This window comes from Thunnus albacares, chromosome 10 (assembly GCF_914725855.1).
Source record: "Thunnus albacares chromosome 10, fThuAlb1.1, whole genome shotgun sequence".
Classification (NCBI taxonomy): domain Eukaryota; kingdom Metazoa; phylum Chordata; class Actinopteri; order Scombriformes; family Scombridae; genus Thunnus; species Thunnus albacares.
The window spans coordinates 25,680,495-25,704,341 of NC_058115.1; the positions used below are offsets into that span (position 1 = coordinate 25,680,495).

The window sequence follows — 23,847 nt, forward strand, 5'->3', positions numbered from 1 at the left end:
GTGGTGTAGAGTCTGACCATTGACAGCAATGTGACATATTACTCCACACTGCTCACCATACTAATTGCACAGTCACTAATGTGTAAAATTAAGCAATTAAGACACATGTGCTGGGATACATTTAAGGCCTTTCAATTCAGGGAATCAAGTTCAAGTGCATTTTAAGGATAACAAACATGTTAATTATCTATGATACTGTATATATTAGGGGTAATTGGGCTTTCACTGTCAGGGGACCTTAACATTGGAACAGATGGCCTGGTGACATCAGACGTTCTAGCTGCTGTTACTTCACCTGCGACTCACATACAGTTTTTACTGCTGTTTTATACCTTCTTTAATATCCATATGAATTGTCTGAGTTTTATCTTGTAATGTAGCTTATGTATAATTATGTTTTAATTAGTTCTAGATAGATTAGGTTAAAGTATTACTTATTAAAAAAAAATATTTGGTATAGATTTTTACCTGATGATAATGTAGATTATTTTATATTCCACACTGATTTTTTTTTTTTTATACAAACCTAACTTAGAAACTGAAGAATAAAAAAGGCAACAGCATCTACAATTACAAGAGGATATGAATTTATCTTGACATACCTGCTGGGCTTCCCAATGTCATACGTCCATACACTGTTACAGAAGCAAGAAAGTCCTTTAGAAAATCCCCAATGTGACTCTATTCACAGGTCATTTACTTCAGGGTCTGAAAGGAAAGAAAAGAAACACAAATCAGAGCAGACATGGAGAGTGAGCTCACAACTATGACCGACTCAGCCACCACAAATGCCTAGCGATCCAGGATAAACATCCTTGAAGAAATGTCAGTCCAAGGAAGAACATTAGTGAGACCACACCAGAGCGGTAGGCAAGAAAAGACCCATATGACATATTCCCAGTATCTTTCTCCTTGCCTGCTCAACTTGATCATTTTTCTGCCTAAACAGCTGCTAGAGAATGGCTCATTACACCATCATTTAAGTAGAGGAAGACAAGCGAGCAGCATTTTCAGGGCTCATGCCATTCAACTTTGAACAGCCTCGGACAGTGAGTGTCCCTTACTGACTGTTGAAATGCAGCCAACTGTTTCGAAGGAATTCAATGTGTCACGCTTGAAACCACCCGACTTTTAAGACCGCTTTAGCAACTTTATTTCACAGAGAGGGGCCTAGCAACAAGCCTAGCAACTTATTGGCCAAACATTGGCCTCTTGTACTTAAAATTTGCCAATACAGCTCAATGACTCTGTAGTTCTCCCTGCTTGCTGTGGATGTGGTTTTCTTGGTTAATGACTATGCTCACTGAGTGAAAGAGATCAGCATGTTCAGTTGGCCGTACTGCAGCCAGATGAAACAAGTAATTAATTGCAGAGTATTCACAATATCAACAAAATCAAGTCAAGTCAAGTCAATTTAATTTATATAGCTCTAAATCACAACAGAAGTTATCTTAGGGCACTTTTCATTTACAGCAGGTCAAGACTCTACTCCTTAATTTACAGAGACCCAACATTTCCCCTATGAGCAAGCACTTGATGACAGCAGCAAGGAAAAACTCCCTTTTAACAGGAAGAAACCTCGAGCAGAACCAGACTCTGGGTGGGCGGCCATCTGCCTCGACCAGTTGGGTTGATAGAGAGAGAGAGAGAGAGAGAGAGAGAGAGAGAGAGAGAGAGATAGGGAGGGAAGGGGGAGCGAGAAAGAGAGAGCAGGAAGAGAGAGAGCATAGCACAATGCAAGTTCCACATAGAGATATATAGTAATAATAATAATTAGACTAATAATAATAATATAAGTAGCAGTGGGTGTTATGCAGGATCATGGGGGCAGCAATCACAGATCAAGATTACATAGCTCCGGAGGCAGAGATACCTGCAAGACGAGAGAGCACAAAGCTATGGGAAAGAGAAGATTTCAGGTTATTAACATGCATTAATGGGACATGATTGCATACAGATGGAGAGGAGGAGGAGAAGAGAGGAGCTCAGTGCATCATGGGAAGTCCCTGGCATTCTAGGCCTATAGCAGCATAACTAGGGGCTGGTCCAAGGAAAGCCTGGGCTGGCCGTAACTATAAGCTTTATCAAAAAGAAAAGTTTTTAGCCTACTCTTAAAGGTAGAGAGGGTGTCTGCCTCCCAGACTGAAGCTGGAATATGGCTCCACAGTAGAGGAACCTGATAGTTGAAGGCTCTGCCTCCCATTCTACTATTGGAGACTCTAGGAACCACAAGTAAGCCTGCACTCTTAGAGCGCAGTGTTGTGGTGGGGTAATAGGATTCTATGAGCTCTTGAAGATATGATGGCGCCTAACCATTAAGGGCTTCATAGGTGAAGTGAAAGATTTTAAATTCTATTCTGGACTTCACAGGAGGTCAATGCAGAGAAGCTAAAATTGGAGAAATATGATCTCTTTTCTAGTTCTTGTCAGTACGAGTGCAGTAGCATTCTGGATCAGCTGGAGAGTCTTTAGAGACTTGTTGGGGCAGCCTGATAATAAGGAATTGCAATAATCCAGCCTAGTAGTAACAAATCTGTGGACTAGTTTTTCTGCATCTGTTTTAGACAGGATGTGCCTGATTTTTGCAATGTTACATAGGTGAGAAAGGCAGTCCTTGAAATATGTTTTATGTGGGAGTTAACGGACATATCCTGATCAAAGATAACAGATTCCTTACAGTGGTGCTGGAGGCCAGGGTAATGCCATCTACAGTCATTATATATCATTAGATAATGTGTTTCTAAGGTGTTTAGGGCCAAGCACAATAACTCCAGTTTTATCTGAGTTTAGTAGCAGAAAATTGCAGGTCACCCAGGTCTTTATGTCCTTAAGGCATGCTTGAGGTTTATTTAACTGATTGGTTTCATTTGGCTTCATTGATAAATGTAATTGGGTATCATCTGCATAGCAATGAAAATTTATGGAGTGTTTCCTAATAAAATTAGCTACAGGGAGCATATTTAAGGTGAATAATATTGGTCTAAGAACAGAACCTTGTGGAACTCCGTGTCTAACTTTTGCATGCATGGACGATTCATCGTTAATGTGTCAAAACTGAAATCTATCTGATAAATAGGATTTAAACTAGCTTAATGCAGCTCCTTTAATGCCAATTAAATGTTCCAGTCTCTGTAATAGGATGTGATGGTCAATGGTGTTCAATGCGGCACTAAGATCTAACAAGACAAGTACAGAGAGAAGTCCTTTGTCCAATACAATAGGCTTTTTAAGAAGAGGTTTAATTACAACTACTTCAAAGGACTGTGGTACATAAACGTAAAGACAGATTGATCATATCTAGTAAAGAAGTGATAACTAAAGAGACAGGTTGATGGTTTAGATGAAGAAATTGTTGACGTTAGTTCAGGAATGTCAATTGGAGAAAAACAGTCTAAATATATATCAAGTTTTACAGCTGTTTCTAAGGTTCCTGTGTTTGAGGATAAATCAGTGCCTGTTGAGGGCAGTAGGTGATGCCATTAAAGAAGCTTATTAATTCGCTCCTGTTGAGAGCTATAGGAATACATGGATCAATAGAGTTATGACTCTTTGTCAGCCTGGTCAAAGTGCTGAAAAGGAACCTAGGGCTGTTTTTAATCTCATCTATTAATGATGAGTAATAGGAACCTCTGGCATTAAAGAGGGCCCTCCTATATGTTTTAAGACTATCTTGCCAGACTAAGCGAGATTCTTCCAGTTGGATATGGCGTTGGTGGAACGCCATATCCTTTCAAATTTCCGTGATGTTTGCTTTATTTGCGGGTTTGGGAGTTATACCATGGAGCTAACCTCTTTTGTTTTATTATCTTCTTTTTTAGAGGGGCAAGTGTCATTCACAGTGAGTCTGCAGCACTATCAACAAGATGATCAATTTGGGAGGGACTGAAGTTAGCAGAGGAGTCCCCTGTTGTATTAAGACATGGCATTAAACTATGTACTGATAGAATCACTTCCTTAAATTTAGCTACCACACTATCAGATAGACATCTAGTGTGGCCAGATGCATAAACGATGTGTACACACAAAAACCATGCGTACACCATTTCCCACAAGGCAAGTGTGACATAGTGAAGTGAAAATGCAAAATAAGTTGAGACAAGGAATTTACCATAAAACAAAATAGCCAACTTTAAGGAGCTTGCATTCATTATTGCTGTTTACACAGCAATAGAAATTTTACAATTTATAAATAGTATTGTAAATAATTGTTTTTCCTTTAGCTTTGTTTAATCTTATATCCTTTTAATTTATTGTGAGGCAATCTGTAAACTGTTTTGATACTATTCTGATATGTTCTAATATCTATTAATCGTTGCAATTTTGGGAAGTTTGCCTAAGAAGTCACCGCAGATGACAACACTGTCGGTGTTATAAAAAATGTAAAAAGAGTATTTAGAGATCATTCTGATTTTCCGGATAACGATGATGATTGGCTCATGTGCTGCTTTAGGCTTACAGGGACTGTTCTCCTTGAGCTACATAAGGGACTGAGTCCAGCTTTAGAATGCCAGACCCAAAGAAACCATGCAAATCCTTTCAGTCTTCTGGTTTTAATAACACTTGGATTCCTTTCAACAGGGACATTTCAGAGGGTGCTGGTGGACAGGTCTGGAATATGTCAGTCAACATTAAGCCGTGTCATGCCCACAGTGTGGGATGGCATTATTAATCAAATTTGGAGATACATCAGATTCCCATACAATACAGGTGGGCAGGTCGACATCAAAATGCAATTTTCAGCAATATCTGGTTTTCCAAACATGATCGGAGCACACATGTTGCAATAAGGGCACCTCTGGAGGATGAATATGTATTTGTGAACAGACAGCACTGTCATTGTGTCCAGATAATCTGTGATGGTGCTAACAAATGTTGTGGCTAAATGGCCAGGCTCTACCCATGACTCATTTATACTCTTTCAAAGCAGCATTGGGAGAAAACTACAAGCTGGTGCAGTAACGGATGGATGGCTTCTTGGTAAGATTTGTGCCGTGAAAATATATGCTGAATATTGTGATTTGGTGGTCTACAATTTAAAATCTGTTGTGTGTCTCTTTTATAGGAGATAACGGCTACCCCTTGCATTCGTACAGGAGGCACAACAAGAGCACTACAGTATAGTGCACAGCCATGCATGCTCTGATGTAGAGCACTGCTTTAGCCTTCTTAAGGGAAGGTGACTGTGTCTGAATGCATCTGATATAGATTATTATATCAGCCAGAAAAGGTGTGCATGGTATTCTGGGCCTGTGCTGTGTTGCATAACGTGGCACAAATGAATAGTGTTCCTTTCCCCCCTGAGCACCTTCAACCTGATGACAAAAAATAGTTGTTGTTGATGTTGTTTTTTAATCAATTCTTTTAAACTGCTACTTATGTCAGACATAACAATTTGTATTTCCCTAAAATTCATTGCAACGTTGTTGATTGCATTTATAATCTCTATGTGACTCCAACACAGCATCTGTGAGGACAGGCACATGTTGCTGACCTGCAGATTTCGGCACAGATTGCCAACAAGCAGTGGAGGCAGCCTCTCCATGTGCACTGAAACCAGTGGTAGGTGCAGCCTCTCCAAACTCAATCTCCTGTGTCCTTGAGCAGTTACTGTGGTCATCGCTCGAATCTATGGAACATTTTGTTAAATAAACAATTCTATTTGGCTTAATTTACCTATCTTAATAAAACAACTAACATACCATGTTCCATCTGTGCATCTATGTCTCCCTCATGGTCATCAACAATTCCACGCAAAGCTGTGTGGTCCAAAATAAACCATGTTTCCATTCACCTATTTTTATGCACATGTTGAAGTATCACATTAAAAAAGCTTAATGGAAATGCCAAATTTCGAAAAAAAATTCCTCAGTTTCGCAAAAAAGTTTTTACGCTCCCTTGAGGTGGATTTTGGAGATGTCAAAAAAGAGTTTACACACGAAATGGATAATGCAATGCAATCTCAAGCCATAATGGTGCTACAGGAGGCTAGTTCCTGTTTACTTTCATTCAGACTCACAAACAAACTTTTGAAGTGATTCATGTGAGAATCATTTTTATTTTGAAAGCTGTAGGAGGCTGATGGAGGTTGCCTCGATAACTGTAATCATATGCAAGGCCTCATTTGCCCTGATTTCAATCTGAATCTCTGGAATCTCAATAATGGAGCTACCTGGCTAGCTAGCGAGCTGTACCCATCTCAGAGGTGTAATTTTGTAAATACGCAATCACAAATCGTTGTGTGCCATGGTGTTTTGCCCGGTTAAAGACAGTCAGTTGTGGTTTATTAATTGTTGTGTTATTAAGTCATGACCATTAGTAAGAAGAGTACGCAGTTAATAGGGGTCCCCTCTCAATATATTCTACACAGCTTGCCCTGACCGTACCACTCTTCCAGGTGATTATATATTTTGCCGCCTATTGAAGAGTTACAGCAATTATTTCAGCTATGCACCAATATGGTGGTATATGAAATATACATATTGTATAGGAAATTAAAACCAGTATACCAGATGAATCAGTATACCGCCCAGCACTAAGTTGGGCCCAAAAAATTCTTAATGCCATCTGGATTTTACTAACTATATCAAGTCAAGCTTGAGCCACTTAAATAGGTCATTATCTACTCTGGCAACAAATTTAGTGTAATTTCACATCTGATGTGATTTCATTGAACTCAAATTGTTTGATGTGCCACCAGATGTGAGAACAGTGGCTGTCAACAACTAAGAAATCCTCAACTCTTCCACTGATTTACCAATGCTGCTATTTTCATCCCACCCACCGATCAGCCTAATCCACTGTTAGAGGATTTGTGTGCTGTGGTACAGAGCAATTGTGCTGCGGCAAAATGAGTGTGGCTTAATTGGAGCAAAGACTTAATGAGCGCCCCTTGAGGATTATCATCTGTGGCTTAGAAATGGCCCAGGTAGCAGAAGACACGGTCAAAAGGATCAGCTCACAGCTTTCTAAATTGGAGTGACAGTGCTGAGCTGCAACTGTGCCAATGGAATCTCTAAAATTTTTTTATGTTTTTTATTTTTCAGGGAAAGAGGAGAGGGTTCCTTGGAGAGAGGTGAACTAAAAAGGAAATCTCCGTGGAAAATGTGGCTGCAGGACCAACAGCATTCTCTTGCTGCTGGAGGAAATTAGTGTCACATTGACTTACTTTTTCCCACTTGATCTTGTAACTTACCATACTAGTAGGGGTGGGAATCACAGATGAACTCACGATACGATACTATCATGATATTCTTTCCACCATAACAATATATCACAACAAAGGTGATTCTGCGATACATGATATATCAACAAGAAATAATTATGATATATATCATGATATCTGTAACTAAAGAAAAAAAGAAAAAAAAAATTCAAAGAGCAAGAAATGGTCAGATAATGTACAGTGTTTATTAACAGTACATTAGTTTCACAGAAAAGAAATGTCGCCAAGTATAAATATCACAACACTGCTATGTAGCCTCAGTCTGTGCCTCTCACAGAGCTACTGGTAGCACTAGCAAGTCTGATTAGAGATAACAGAGAGGCAACGTCATGCTAATAACCCAAAGATTTATTCCTTTTCTGCGGCACTAAACACAGCACACGACCTGCCGATAACTAACTGTGCTATAATCAGAGCCTTACAAGATATGCAGGGCTGATGAGTGACGATGGTAAAATGAATATCATAAACAGCAGGGCTGCAGCTACGTACTGCAACTCTCTCACAGATGTGCGCGCACACACACACACACACACACAGACACACACACAAGAGAGCCTCTTGTAGTAGAGATACTAGCTCAGTTATAACACAGGTACCACACAGAAACTTTTATGAAGGGCCATGACTGTGCATCTAGTGGCTGTCAAAGCTCTGGTGGATTCCTTATGTTTCCAGCTCAGACACGGAGAGTCTGACAGCAGCTGCTCATGGCTGGTGATTTTGCTTGCATTTCTTCCTCATTGTCACCTACAACTGCTGTACATCTGACCATCACCAGTCTGCTCAGTGCCTCCATAAGGAGGCGGAGGGTAGTGGCGCATTGTCTACTAAATATTATGTTGTTATGACTAAATAAAAATAAATTGAAATTATTTTGGCTAAGTAGCTTTCTTCATTGTAATGGGTGCTGTGACTTTTCCCTTTTCACTCACATCTGTAAGTAACATTTCTTTTCATTATTGATTAATCTGCTTATTATTTTCAGAATTAATCAATTAATTGTTGGTCTATAAAATGTCAAAAATAGTGAAAAATGTCCCAATTCTTTTGAGCCCAAGGTATTGTCATTGAATTGCTTGTTTTGTCTCACCAACAGTATAAAACCTGTTATAAATATATTCATAAGTTTACCATCAAATATGACAAAGAAATACAGCAAATTCTCATGATTGAGTGGGTGGAACTAGGGAGGGTTTGATTCATTTATTATTAGAATACTTTGATTAATTTGATGTCAATCAAATAATTGTTTCAACTCTAAACATTTTAACCTTTTGAACTCTGCAACAGAAAGGGTCCACCAGCAGTCTACATTGGTATTTTTGCTTATTGTGGTGTCATTTCTTGGAGTATGTTCAGATGCTTCATATCCCTAAAATCTGTACAACCTAAGCTAGGTTATGTAAGTCAATAAACCATAATAATTGATAAAAGTATTGAAACTGTATCATAAATTTAAACAAATACAGAAATCTGGCATGTTTTTTAATCAAATTTTACTAAATAAACACACAAAACATACTGATCCAAAACAATTTTGAATGTAGAAACATGAACAAAATATTTCTTAACACAACTGACATTATTTGAACTATGTACATTTTTTAGTTTTTGAGATATGCTCATTTTTTCGAGCAGAATGCAAAGGCGTTGTTGATAGTTTCATTTGTGCAAGAGCTGTATGTTCACTTGTGGTAGTCGTCATAGCAGTTCCTGTCAACAATGACACACAAGGGCACTCTGCAAGCCTAGCACATGAATGGTGTTTCTCCCACACACCTTGCACTTTTTTTTATTTTTTTATTTTCTATTTCTCTCAGTCTCTATCTGGCATGAACCATCAACTTGCTTCTCTGCTCCCCTGGCACCACTGTGCGTTGTCACCAAGTTGGTTTTGCATCGCATGTAACTTAACGCAATGTAATGACATCAATTTGTGACATGAGCGTACAACATGATGACAGGAAAGACAGAAGCCTTAGCTTTCAGCTGCGAAAATAACAAATGCTCTAGCTATCATGGTTTTTATTTTAGATCAATTTAAACAGGATTATGCAAACAACGGCCAGTTTGGGGCTGCCCACGGGGGGTCTGTTTTCATAGGATGGAAAAACAAACACACTTAACGAGTGAAGGAAATGCTGCTGCCATGGTAGAGAGATAAAGTAGACCCTTCACTAGGTCTCCAAGCAGTTTATTTCTCCAAGGAGCCTGTCTCCATTTGTAGATCAGATGACTGACCAACATAAATGGTAAGGCTACATTAAAGTCAGATCAATTCAATCTAGCAACTGTCCTCGCCAGGAACAAAAGGCCACACTGTCAACAAGGCTCAACTCACTTCAATGCTTATTCGCTGTCTTTTTGTCCTTGTTACATAAATACCAGAAACTGTGAATGCCCTGTCTTTGAAAGTTGGGCAGGTATCTTTGTAGTAGTTCAGTTCATGAAGTAGTTCAGTTAATTTGTATCACAGAAATTGGATATTTTTTCTTTGTTTTTTCATGAATGGTTTTTTTTTCCCTTCTAGTGCAGCCCTGGAGGCTACAGGGTTCCTTGTGCGCAATAAAATCCTTTCAATCACTGGCTTGTTTCCTTAAGCCTATGTAGTACATCACTGTGTCCCCATTAAATTTATGACCTGACTTTACATCCTCTATCATGAATTATTTCACATTTCAGTTTGGTGGTTTTCAAGGTCTGAAGTCAGCCAGACCGAAGATGGGGCTGGAGCCATCATCTGCAACAGTGTTACTCAGCCGACACCCCAGGCAGAAATTTCATTATGTAGCAAGACACAAAGGGCAAATCGAAGTTTGTGCATTCAATTCAACTGATGACACAAACATGCCAAAGGAGGCTTGCAGGCCCAGTTGCATTGATCCAAAGTTCAATTAAATTACATGCACAATAAGGAGAACTAACTACAATAATTTATACTAATACCCATAGACACTACATTGTTTCTGGACTGAATACCTGTGAGCTGAATACGCAGACATAACTAACAAGTCACATATTAGTACTGCCAATATGTTTCTTTCTGGATGCATGCTGGGTGGTTAGTTTTTGTTTCAGTTTACCATAAACTGTGAAAGATTTCTGGGAAATTTTTATTACTCACAGCTTACTTACAACTGTGCCGCCACAGTTTAACAAACACATGGAAAATAATAATGTTGGACTGCTGTAAACTGGGAAATATTGTGATAATAAATTTAAATAATAGAATGCATTATAGATAGATTTAATGGTCCTCTTCCTCTACAGTGTCTAATATACAGTATATAGAACCTTTTAAGTGACTATTGTGGTCAGAACTGCTAAGAGGTTTGGTGCAATAATTAGATTTCTCATGTGTTTTTAATGCAATTGCAATTTTAATTTTCGGCCGACTGGATAGAAATTACAACATACTATATATTTTGACACACTATTAGACGATGTAACTCAGCCGCATGTGCATATAGAGATGCTGCCAGCCTCTGATCCATATTGCCTGGAGTACCTTTCTGAAAACTACAGTATTAACAACCTCCCCCATCTTCCTTTTCATCTGTCTCTCTTCAAAGAGAATTAAACAGAATAGACAAAGAGCGAATTCAGCTCTCTTACTTTTTCACACACAAAGGAAAATAAAAAAGACAGTTTGGAAACATGAGGATTATTAGTTCAAAAGGTCACAAAAATGTCACAAAGAAATCAGGGAAACTTTTGGGTCAGAGGTGTATCTTTGCAGGTACTGTAGTATCTATATGCAACCAGCTTGGATGAAACAAAAAAGGAAACAGTGTAAAGAAAATGTCTGTTCTATAAACATGAACAGACGGAGGAACAGACAATGAGGGAAAATCCACCTGTCTAAATTAATAATAAAAAAAAATAAAAACAAAAAATAAATAAATAAATGTAGAAGTAACAGAAACAGAGACATTATATTTGGCCTAAAGACTGTTCAAGAATATCAAATATCAAAAAACATCCCCTTTGGAGAGGATCTAAAAGAAAAAGATTGGAACAGGAAAATACGTGTGCCTTTGGCCCCATGCTGAGAGCTCTGTGACCACCGCAGTTTAATGTTCCGTGAGTACTTCCCTAAACAAAGGTTTATTGCATCATTGCTTGTAGCAAATGGTGTCTGAGTCAGACTCCAACAGTGTCTCAACCTTGGGACCTTGTTTTATGAGGCCAGTCTTGAACAATTTTGCAGAGAGAAGACCAAAGAAGAATCCTGCCGCCGCCCTCTGTTGCCTACCATGAGGGTTATGGCATACAGTATCAAATGCTGAAGTGAAGCAGTTCTCCTAAATGACCAACTACAGCAGCTCTCTCTGAGATAAAGAACTCCAACAAGATTAACACTGACATTTTTGTTCTAAACTGAAGATACAAGCATTTTGGGAATGTTCTACAACTTGTAAAACTGAAGATTTCAGGCTTCTTGATTCCTCACTATTAATTTCCTCTGCATTGTCAACAAGTCAAACAGTACAGGTCTCTGATCCTGAAATCCAAAGAACAGCAGATAATTCTTTTAACCTCAATTTCATAGTCTGTCATCTAAAAAACAATATCCTGTTAATTAAACAACCACTGCTTTGCACAATTATGTCCCGTAAGAATGGCCACACCAGTTTGACTAATTAGATATCTAATTAGTGCAAGACATTTGGGTTGATTGATTAATTAAATGAACCAGTCTGGCTGAACACTTTGTCTTTTTGTGTTGTTCTAAACCTGGTTGTAAAACCTACAAACTCGTTACTGCAACATGTTGTCTTACCTTTGCGCAATATTACAGTGAATGGACAGACAGGTATTGACATAGGCAAGTAAAGCAAAAGTGTTCAAACCCACCAAATAACGTATTGTTAAAGGTTATTTTAAATGTAGAGTAGCAAGTCTACATTAGAACCAGTCGATTCAGTGCCTAAACCAATGGGCTATATGGGTTATTTCTTGGATCACGTGTAGCTGCTTTTAATAAAGAAGTTTTGTTTTGTTATAACAAGATGACATGACATGTGGTCACATAAGGACTAAGAAATTTATGTAATGGAAATATCACTTTTATTTCCAGTGTCCTACTGTGTGTTATGATTAGTGTACATTACCAGTCAAAAGTTTGGACACACCTTACCATTCTCTTGAATGAGAGAGAGTGTCCAAACATTTTTTTTAAAGTTTATAATCATAGTATATAAAGAATGCATAAACCATGTAATTCTATCTTACAGACATTGTCAGTCTCTGTCAAACTCTCTTCTTTTTTTATCGCATGCACACATACACTGTTCTATGCAGTACATTTAGCTGAGGAAAGTGATTTAAAACTGCTGGCATTAAGCCCTCACACCCTGCCACACAAGAGCACAGAGGACGTGAGACTCTGGGAACCCTGATGTGATAGCACATGCCACCAAATCCACAGTTAATTGGACACTTCCTTCACAACAGGCCTGTGGTAAACAGCAGCAAGCAAATAAGGCTAAGACAAGCTTCCAGAATGAACAAGAGGAAATAGCTCAGATAACGAAACCAACAGCAGATGTGCTGTCCTCTGCAGTATATTGTGTTTAGAACAAAAACTATTCTTTGACTGCATAATCCTCAACATTCTGCTAAACTGATTAGCCTTCCCATGCTTAACAGCTGGTGTCTTAGCCCAATTTGTCCGGCTTGGAAATGTTAAGCAGAATCATGTCTGCTGCATTCTTCATGCCAAATGGACATTTGTGTGTAGAAAATGGTCAGCAGCCAGGTACTGAGGAGGGATTGCACATGATCAAAAAGGATTTCACTGAAGCAGATTGAGGGAAAGAAGATTTATGGAAATATAGCACTGCATTGTGCTGTATGTCTCAATTTTCATGAGCCAGGCTGCATGAGGTTGTTTAACTGCTGAAAGATGTGAGGGTTTAAAGAGCTATCCAGCTCACCAGATACAGTGAATCCAAGCTGAAGTAAACCAGTCAACTGGTGAAGAATGTTGAACATCTAGCATGCCAAAGAGACACAGATAGTTTTTTTTTCTGTTTGTGGTGCACCAAAGCCAAGTGAATAGTTGACTTACTGTACATTTGACTCCTTGCTTATTAGGCAATTGTTTGTTAGACACATACCTATCACACTCAGCCGAGAGGTTGATAGCTGCTGTACCACTTTACTGAAATTCCAATTTATGGCTCCCATTATAGCCAAAATCTAAGTTTGAAAATGTCTCTACAGAAACCTCAAGAAACTGATGGACCTGTTGCTGTCTGTGATTAAATAATTTTTAAATGTTTGACATTTGAACCTGGAAATAAAGACGGCAAAATTTAAGTTAAAAGAACAAAAGCAAGACTGGAGGCCTTTCTTGGAACAACAATAATAACAGTACAGCTCAGGATTGTGGGGTGGTAGTAAGGATGGACTTTGCCACCCCTTATAATCACCCCTGCATGTGACGGTAGTATTTCATAATAAGGTTATGGCTAAACCTCCTACACTATCACCATATATTGCTGTATTTTGAAAATGAATACAAAAGGACTTACGGTAGTTGTGCAGTTTTAATCCAAAGATGGCTTTTTTTTTTGGATACCGAAATCAGCTGTAATGTTGACCGATGTGGTGCATTGATTTTTTTCACTTGCTGGTGAGGCATTTGCAGTCCTGATATTAACTATAACCCTTTTCTCTGGGTAACACTGAGTTGCAATCCTCACACCATATAAGATAACTGATAAATGTCATTTTGTGTCTACTTTAAAGTAATATATGGTTTAATGAAAGATGCTGGGTTAAAATAGATGAGGGATATAACAAGTAATAATCTCATTAACAACGATTTCACCGCTGATATATGATTTTGTATCAAATAAAAGGTTGTAGGTGTTGTAGGTAGTGTTATTTTGTCACTCGTCATGGTGCCTGTGAATTTTTCCATACCTGCCTCACAGTGTCAGCAATGCAAGGAGACATCCTTGGTGCCTGTCAGTTATACAACTCATTCTAGTCCTTATGCTTGCAAACTGCAGAGAGAACACAAACAAATCCACTGAAGACGGGGATATGAAAAAACCAGTTTCATCATTTGTATGAGGGAAACATGCAATTTTTCCTATGACATTACATTTTAAACAGTGGTTAATGTATGTGTGACAATTAATCCAATCAGTGAACCAGTCAATAAACACGTTTGTGTTGGAAGAAATATCACCGTTGGAAAATATTTTAAATTTTATTGAGTTTAACGCAACGCAGCACTCCAGAATGGGATGAATTGGCCGTTACAATGCGGGTACATTCTTAATTTGTTGTATGATGACCTGATAGCAAACCCTGCCATCACGTAAAGGTTTAATCACTCAGTGACTTCGATGTTGATGTACTTTATGTCGATACAGTATCAGATTTGATATACATATATTTACATTTTAAAAAGTGTGGGCACAATAATGGATTGCTGATTATGGACAGTTGATGCAAAGCAATCACTAAAGAGTTTGTACTGGAAATAAAAGGTAAAAATAAAAAAAAATTATTATACTTAATAATAATTAAACAGTCTGCATCTAAAGACATAATTCTTCTTAATTCTGAATTTGCATAGCAAAACACATACAGTCATTAATTCCATCCGATGCTCCATCGCCCCTATATTCACATTAAGGGTAAGTTTAGTCCACATCAACTCTACTACCATTGCGGACCATGCAGGTGAATGTTGACAAACAATCACGTAAATACACATTAAATATATAACTTAAAGATTTCTTTGTCCCGAAAATGTGGGACTGACCAAGCACTAATGTTTTTTTTTTCTCTTTTCTTTTGTACCTTCAGCATTTTCTATCAACTCAGAGCTAGTCTTGTGAAAATTTAATTTCATGGGTGACGATGATGCAGATGGGATACTGGTTTCCGGACAATTAGAATTATGTTATTTCTCAAATCGATCTGTCTCTCGGTGACACCCCAATTTGTCCCTTAGCACTGTGTATGATAGTGTTTTGTTACAAGCAAATGCTTCTTTCTGGCACAAAGTCTGCCAAAACAGCAATCACCAATTTCAGCATGACATTTTGCATGCGCGTTTGTCACTAGGAGTACTGGGATGAGTTAGTCTTGATCCCTGTGCCCTGGCAAATGTCCCACTTTGTCCATCTGTGTGACCTATGAACAATTACTTTTTACTCATATACTATTGTCATATTTCATCTTTTTCATGTGAAATATCTACCATTTTTGTAGGCAGCATTGTGCCCTCAGGAATCAACAGTTATTTTGTTTTATTCAAGTTGCTGAATGTTTCTTTCATTTGACAAAGTCTGACAAAATGACTCAGGCCTATGAATTAAGTATTTGTTCTTTTGTCTCAACAACAACTGAGAGGACCAGTTTCAGTCATGCAATAAAACTGCACCATGCAATATGGTAACCCTGATTGAGGAAGTCATTCCTTCTATTGCAAAAATGTATACTTTATACATTTACAGTTATTCTTATCCTCCATTTGAGAGTGGAGAGACTGCTTGGATGCTTAAATTTAAATTAAAACCAATCAAACCAAGATCATTTCCTCAAAATATAGTTCATAGTAAGAAAAAACCCATACAAAAATGTATGTGAGTGAAATGTGTGGTGAAATGTACAATTTGCATGCTTTGATTGTAAAGATTATTTGTGTATTTTTATCACTGTGCCTTTTAGTTAATCATTTAAATAATAATATAAACCAAAAGTGCTGTTGTGACAATACACTATAATCTGGCCTTTCAGCAGCGCCAGCTGTCGAGGAGGACAGCCCAATCAAAGCACCCCAGCTCAAGCATTCACCTCATAGATAAAAATCTCTTTGGTGTTAGCGGAAATGTCAGATGTTATCTGCATCCTTTTTAATTGATTTCTCTCTGTCTTCAATCTAGACAGGTATTTTTTTGCTACACTCTCAGTCCCTGATGCTGATGGCAGCTGTCAGTGTGACTCAAGGTTGTACATCTGTAAGTCAACAAGACACAAAACGTGTCCATTGGCTCATGTCTGTTAAATACACTTAAATGTCACCTATAAACTAGAGCTTTATCATTGTTAGACAGACAACTTCACATTTTTTCAATTTCTTTCATCCTAGGTGGAAATCAATTCGCTTATCACCTCAAGCAATGCAGATTGCTTTTGGCCGATGCGATAAGAGAAACACTTGACCGCGGAGTTGTGATTTTCACTTTTGCTTTTTGTAATTCCTTTAATATCACACAACTGAATGCCCTCTTCTATTGTCAAAGCAAGATGAGGTGAAACAAATATGACTTTTTTTCTTGACTGATGTGTCTATTTCCCTTAGCAAGGTGGCAGCATTACAATAAGACTACAACTGTCAATTTGAAGATTTGTTTTGTTTTGTTTTATCTGAAAGTGGAAAATAAACTGAAATAAGACAACAATTTGTTGCCTGGTGGTAGGAATATTCATTTAAAATGGGCTCACAATCAATAAAAAGTGATTTAGAATACTCTGACTTATTGATGGTTAGAAGTTTATCTTTTTGCCATCATATTAGAACATTGCATACAGTATATGTAATTGTGTATTTTACTGTATGATTATCGTAGATACCTTCTTTCAAAACTAACCGTTAATCAACAGCTTTTGTAATAAGCTATATTTTGATTTGTTTGTAAAGATAGATTATTTAGTTTCTACAGATAGCTGGTCAAATGTACTTTCTACTAAAATATCATATCAGTATAAAATCAATATAAAGTGTCAACATCCTAACATGTTGTCATCTCTGTGCCAGTCTTGACAGAACCACAGTTGACATTTTGTAGTATAGAGCATGTAACCTGCTTTTGCTCTTCCTTGGTCCTTACTTTACAAATGACAATATATAGACTTGTATGGCATGATGGTCTTCTTACAGAGTGTGACAGCTCAGCTGAAATAAAGTAAGCTGTGAATGCATGGTTTGGTCCCTGTTACCGTTCTGTCTCTACTTTAAGGGTTTGGACTTTGCAAAAGTCTGACATTTGTGAAAGAAGCCATGGATTCAGACAAGGTAACAAGCCAAAGAGGTTCACCAGCCAATTTGAGAACCTCAGCCCTGCTAATAAGAATTTCCAATCAAGAAGCATAGTAACTCAGCACTCTGTTTTTGTACTTGTTCGAAGATGAGTGGTAGGTTGACAGGACTGATAAATTGTCATGTTTGGTGTTAAGGACAGATGGTTCTTTCTTAACTACTCAAGAAAGTAAACTCTTTTTTTAACACATTTCATCAATATTTGACAAAGTTGCTTGTGAACACATTTTTATTCAAACACTTGTATAGCAAAGGAAACTGAGACAGAACAGACAATACTAAGCACTGACAGACTAAAATACAAAATATTCGAGCAGACAGCACAGCACAACCAGAAATCTCACTTTTGTCAGTGTGGTTGATTGTATCAGTGAGAACTGTAAACTGTGATTTTCCATACCTTGGGCTGATGACACTGGTGAAATCTGCAGCTCTGGTTTACTGCTCATGCTGCCATTTGGAAGATACCAGAAACCCCAACATATGCTACTTGCAGTTACCACCATTAAGTTGACATGAACAGTTATTGTAGCTGGCAGTTCACATTTACAGAACATCAGATAACACAGCATCAACAGGCTACTTGCCAATAACACCTGCTGGCATACAGTACATACACAGGTGTCAAGCAATGGATAAATGGACATTGCAGGCAATGGTCCAATTGCCATGTGAGTGTTATTCTTTAAGAGAATATATTTTGGATTTACCTGTTACGAGATTATTGTTTGGCCTGTGTGTTTGTGTATGTATGTGTATTGGACAGTGTACTAGTTCATAAGGGTATGAAAACTCTACAGCAAAGTAAGAAATACAATTTTTGACACAATCAATCATGATGGCAAAGTAGAAAAAAGTATGAGAAAAAGGCACTTTAAGAGATATTAATTGTGGAGCAGAAACAAGTGAATAATTGCCTGTACAAATGCTGCAGTAGAGTAAAGTATTTTGCACTGGTGCACAACACTTTGCAACAACCTTTGAAATATATTTGCACCTGTTTGATGGCTGTGTTTGAGGTGAAAACCAATACATTCAAGGTTTTTCTGTATTTGTGCAGCTCTGAATGACCCTGGAGAGAGAGAGAGAGCGCAGCTGCAACTTGTCAACTAATCAACGCACTGGCATAAAGCTCCTCCTGAAGCACAAAAGAGTCAGTGTGGAAAGTAAAGCTGTCAGTATCATGTGATGGGCTATGATTTTTTTTTTTTTTTTTAAATCATCATCAGCTGCCAAGGCTGACCATCCTTTCATATGTGAGTCACCAGTCTAACCAGGCTCTTGCTTTCCTGCTCACTCTGCCAGTTTCCCCTATATTCATTCTGCAGCAGTCATTAATATCAATGGGCTACTAATGATTTGGAGCCATCGACTAGTGCGTCAAATCCCAGAATCCTCCCTCTCTTCATTCTTCAAAGGGCATCTATGTGAAAGGTACTGTTATAAGAATAGTGTAGCTCCTTTAAGGAATAGGGCAATGTGTAATGTGTGTGCATAGCGAGTGTGTGGTTGAGTGAGTGTGAGAGAATGAGCAGCAGAAAAGTGATGGTGAATGTGAGCAAAGCAGAGGAAAAGGTTAGCAGTAAATTGTCAATCTGGCAGTAAATGTACAGCACAGGCTACAGTGTGTCAGTTAATAAATGCTGTAGTTTCTCAAGACCAAAAAAAGTCTTGTCTGTTGTTTCTCAACCCCCTGCTGCTGCCGCTCCAAAGCAGTCAACCCAGAGGAAGATGTTGATGCTTCTGTCCAGAAACAAGCTTTTCTGTTGTTTTCACTCCTTTCTCCTTCACTTGCTTTCTATTAAAGAGTAACACCATACTAGGAAGCAGTGTTTTACTGCCATCTTTGGCTGAAAGTTTTAGGCCTTACCACATCTGACCACACCCAACTTCACTGCTGGTTGAGATGTCAGGTGGTCCTGGAGTACTGAACATCACTGTAGCTAACTGAGAGGTCAAACAGCTGAAGGTCAGCAAAAACAAAATTTTCAGGGGGTATCAAGTTACTCTTTAAATTTAAACCCAAACAACAAGTTAATCAGTGCTTTTCAAAACAACCATGTTTCGAAAATAACTCATATGAGTTCCTCTATGGCACAGAATTGGTTAAATTTAATCAACCAAAACTACTTGATTAAAAGAAGGATCATCCAACCCATCCTCCCACAGAAATCCCAACCATTCACCTGACTCTCCAGACTTAGAATTGTTGCCGGTGTATAACAATGTGAAACTACTTTTGCAACCAACCAAAAAACCAATTCTGTTTTTAAAACACTGACATGACTCCCCTCATCCATTCCATCCACACACACTCAAGGCACGTTTTGATTGCCTAGTAGTTCCCTGTGAAGTGGACTGCACAGGGTGTTCAGCCATGTTAAGTAAGATTCCAGACCATAGGGAGCAAAAAATGCTCAGTTCAAAGGGAACTGTGAACTGTGTAGGTAAGAACTGAACAACAGTTTATCAGTTTGCCGCAAGTTGACAAGCAAGATTACCCATCAGTCATTGCACCTTACTGGAGCACCAAAAACAAATAATGGGGCTTGCATTAATTTCGTGCACAATTCATAATGATCAAAGATGACATAATATTAATATTACATAATAATCTGCATAATATTAATCTCTTAGGAATGACACCGTACATCTTGTAAATGAATCAAATCACATTTATTCACAAGTTACATACATTTCAATAGAATAAGTTTTGTAATGGTATCAGTTTTTGTTTCAATATATATTCAGTATTTTATTTCAGAGGTGTAAAATTTCCACCATAGCAGCAACAGGTATCCGAGTTGTTTCTGTTACCAGGGTAACGCACAAAGGAAGTAATGTCTGGGTTGGTGTCATTGCAGGGTCCTCCAAGTGGAGGAATTTTGTCGAGGGAAGTTCTCTTAATCGACATTCCCTATACAGGAAGGAGGGAGTAAGGAGTACAGTTTATGTACGCTGTATTTTTTGTCCTGCTAAGGCATTGCATCAGAAAGTGGTGTAGGCCTTCTTGACAAGAACTTGACACTTTGAGGATCAATAGAGGATTGAATCTTCACTGCACCAAAAGTCAAGCTACCCCTTAAATCAATGACTGGCAACTGCTAACAGAAGACACGTCCTGCTATTCTGCTTTGTGTTCCCCTTGTTGTTTTGCTTACCATTATATGCAAATTATTCACTCAAGAAGAAACAGACTTTAACATCTCTATACATCTGTTCTACAAGTCCCTTTTAATCAGCCAAGACCTGTATTTATTTGGTGTTTTTTGCTTGTTTTAGTCAAGTCAAAAATTTGGTACTAGATAAGACTATTTATTTACAGCTGGCCAATTAAGTTATTGCCATATTCATGTCTAATCAAACTTCAAGTGTGCAAGTAAAAGGAATATCAGTTAAAATGCCCTGCGTCTACAGTATACACTCTCCTGCAAATGGGAGTAGTCAAGCCTACACAGCCAGAAGAACAATGTTTACACTTTTCTAAACTTTGTTATTTCAGAATCTATGCAGCTCAACAGCATCCGCCATAAATATTTATAATCCCATCTTCCTTTGCCCCTTTCTGGCTTTGGTTTCTGGGAGTCCCCTCTAATTTGGCACTCGATGTGTGCGTATGTACATATGTGTTTTCTCAATCATTTTCCAACTGATCCATCTATATGTTACATGAATAAAAAAGATATTTTGTTCCAATCATGTTTGTCTTTTTCCTGTATCTTCTTTAAAAACACAAATTTTTTCATTTAACTCGGTTTATGTTGATAAGACGTTGCACTTCTTTAGCAAGGGATTTGGCTGTGAGAAATGGAAATCTCTTAAGCTTGACCTTTTCTCCCAGATCTTCTCAAGCTACTCCGTTTGTTATCCAGCTGCTGAATGATACATGGGAACTAAGTCCATCTAGATGAGGAACCTAATTTATTTCCTGATGTGTCTGTGCTCTATTCTTCAGGCTATCAGTTGCCATTTTGACTGTGATGCTTTACAGACAAGAATGTATCGATTGAGACCCCGAATGACTCAAAGCTGTAGCTACCTTTGAATCCATCAGGGTCTGACCAGAGAAAGATTAAACAATGTGTGTGGGATATTATATGCAGTGCTTTGCTGTGGATTGCTCCATTTTTCTTTTAGATCACAAGTCCAATGCATTCATTGTGATTAAAAAAGACAGCAGTCACAATCTTGAAAATCCACAGCACTTAAAAGCTGTTCTAAAGTAGTGCACACAGCTGCTGAATGGTCTTTTTGTAGTGCTGACATGAAGTAATTACTGCACGCAATTGCATAAATGGAGAATCTGTCACATGTGGCCATTTTGGCAACAATTCTAATTGTTTCTGCCATTTGAGGTATAGACACATGGTTCTGGCATTTTGCTGTTACATTAGGGGCATCCTCTACACTCAATCCTCTTCGAACTCCCTTGTACACTCTGATTTGGTGGAAATGAAGAACTCCTACAACATAACTGTGTACCAAGGTTAGATTCCAGTATACAAAATAGTGATGTTACATTTAAGGAATACAGCACAGACTCACATGGACACACGAGTTTTCTGGGTTCCCATAGTCATTTTTATCCATGAATGGACATGGATTTTGGCAAGAAACTCGGGGAAAATAATGGGATTGATTGAAGTCCTGAGCTGCAACCATAGTTTTAATCAGGGAGATTTAAAATAAGTGTGCCCCGAAGTTCCTAAGGACACAGAGTAGTCCAAAAGAGCATTGTGACTATTATTGATGGACTACTTAAATATCTATTATAAGGATCAAAAGTATCAAAAACTTATTTTAGGCAAGGTGAATGTCATGAGGATATAATTGCAAAAGTAAATTTGGCTCTGAGGGAATGAGCAGATAGGTGTCAAAATATATATAGGTATGTGGTGCATTTTGGTAAATATATGGACAAATAATACACAGCTAATAACATCAAAATGAGTTGAGTCACCAGAACATACTTATTCAAAAGGTGATCGCCATTGTTGTGACATTATTCAGGAAATCCTGAGTGTCTCAACTGAGTAAACACATCCTATATTACTTCAATAAGATCTTTTTAAAGAATGAACTGCATATGTACTCAACTGCAGGCCTCATTGACTAGTAAAGGGCTCGGCTTTGGTAATGAATGTCAAAGGTGAAGGTACAAAAACAATCCAACACTTGTTCTAGGGGTCCTAGCTTGTGACTTTTTGTCACTGTTTGGCATTTTGCCACATTAACCATTAGACCTTTACACAAATCATTAGCCTGAGTGATGTGAAGAGCAATGATGGAATCTATAATCTCTGTCCCTTTATCTGGCTGCTCAATTTAATGACCAGGCAGGTGTTAATGATGATGGAGACCAAGACTGGCTCTGGCCATAGAGCCATGAGCAGGGCGTAATGGGGTGAAAAGATTGCTTTGGGACAAAAGTAAATTATGGCCTTTACAATCAATAGTAAGCATGACTGAGAGCCAATGGGGCTTTGCTCCAGTTCTCATAATAATAGGGAGGAAACCCATTGATTTTTCCTTTTTATACAATGTTTGATTTCAGCTATTGACTTTATTGAACATAGCACTCACCAAAAGTATTCTGTAGTGGCTAAATAGGTTAGTAAGTATACTATAACAGTAGATTAAGTAAATAAATGCAAGAAAAAATATTTTAGTAACAAGGTCATATGGATTATAAAAATGACTAACTGAGAGTGTAAAGTTTGGATGTATATTGTCACTTCTTTGATCATTCAACAGCTAGAAAGCTAGAAAGTGTTAGTCACCCTACCTCCAAAATGCAATGTTGTTTCTACTTTCCTGTTGTGAGACAAAAGTAATTTGAGGTACCATTTTTAAGCAAATAGTGAATTTATGTGGATGAATGTTTTGTCAAGAAAGATCAACTGATGGTTTACCGAGACACACTAGAATGACTGAGTCCATACTCTTATATGTGGCTTAAATCCACATCCCATTGCTCAAATAAAAGGTAGACAGTGAGAGAGAAAAATTGTTATCTTTCACGTGATATTCTTCTCTTAACACACATTTCTCCTATCTTAACTGGGAAAAGTGAGAAAACTTAATTAAAATCACATAGAGTAATTAATCTAGGTTCATATCCTCACAAGCCACGTCCGCACTACTAACTCTAAACTGACATGGAGACTTAAAACAATAGATACACAGCCAAATATCTATGGATGTAACTTTATGTAAAAGCATAATTGTCAGTTATTATGAACGTAAGGAAGAATGAGAGTTCATTTAAAAAAAAAACAAGACAGCAGCCAGACGTTAGAAAACAGATGGCAATGTTAGTGCAGTCTAAATGCATCCGTTTAATTGATCTGCGATGGCTTGTAGTGTAGTTTTACTGTATACTCATACTCATTGTTACTGGTCTTAATATGTATATATAACATTTCTTAGAGAACTATACATCTTCAAAGACTTTATCTACTGAACAATTATGGCCTTTTTTGTGAATATGTGATGTTTCATCATATTCATTTCCGATGCTTGTTCAACACTTAGTGAAATGAGGTGAAATATC

General features: G+C 37.9%; 1 long non-coding RNA gene across 1 annotated transcript in view; it reads right to left on the bottom strand.

Annotated features, from left to right (window-relative positions):
- Window positions 1-608: 608 nt before the first annotated feature.
- The window catches only part of LOC122990696, a 74,953-nt gene continuing 51,714 nt past the window's right edge, over window positions 609-23,847 (bottom strand). The window contains exon 3 of the long non-coding RNA XR_006405443.1: window positions 609-708. This is a non-coding gene — a long non-coding RNA (uncharacterized LOC122990696). The remainder of the gene's footprint in view (window positions 709-23,847) is intronic.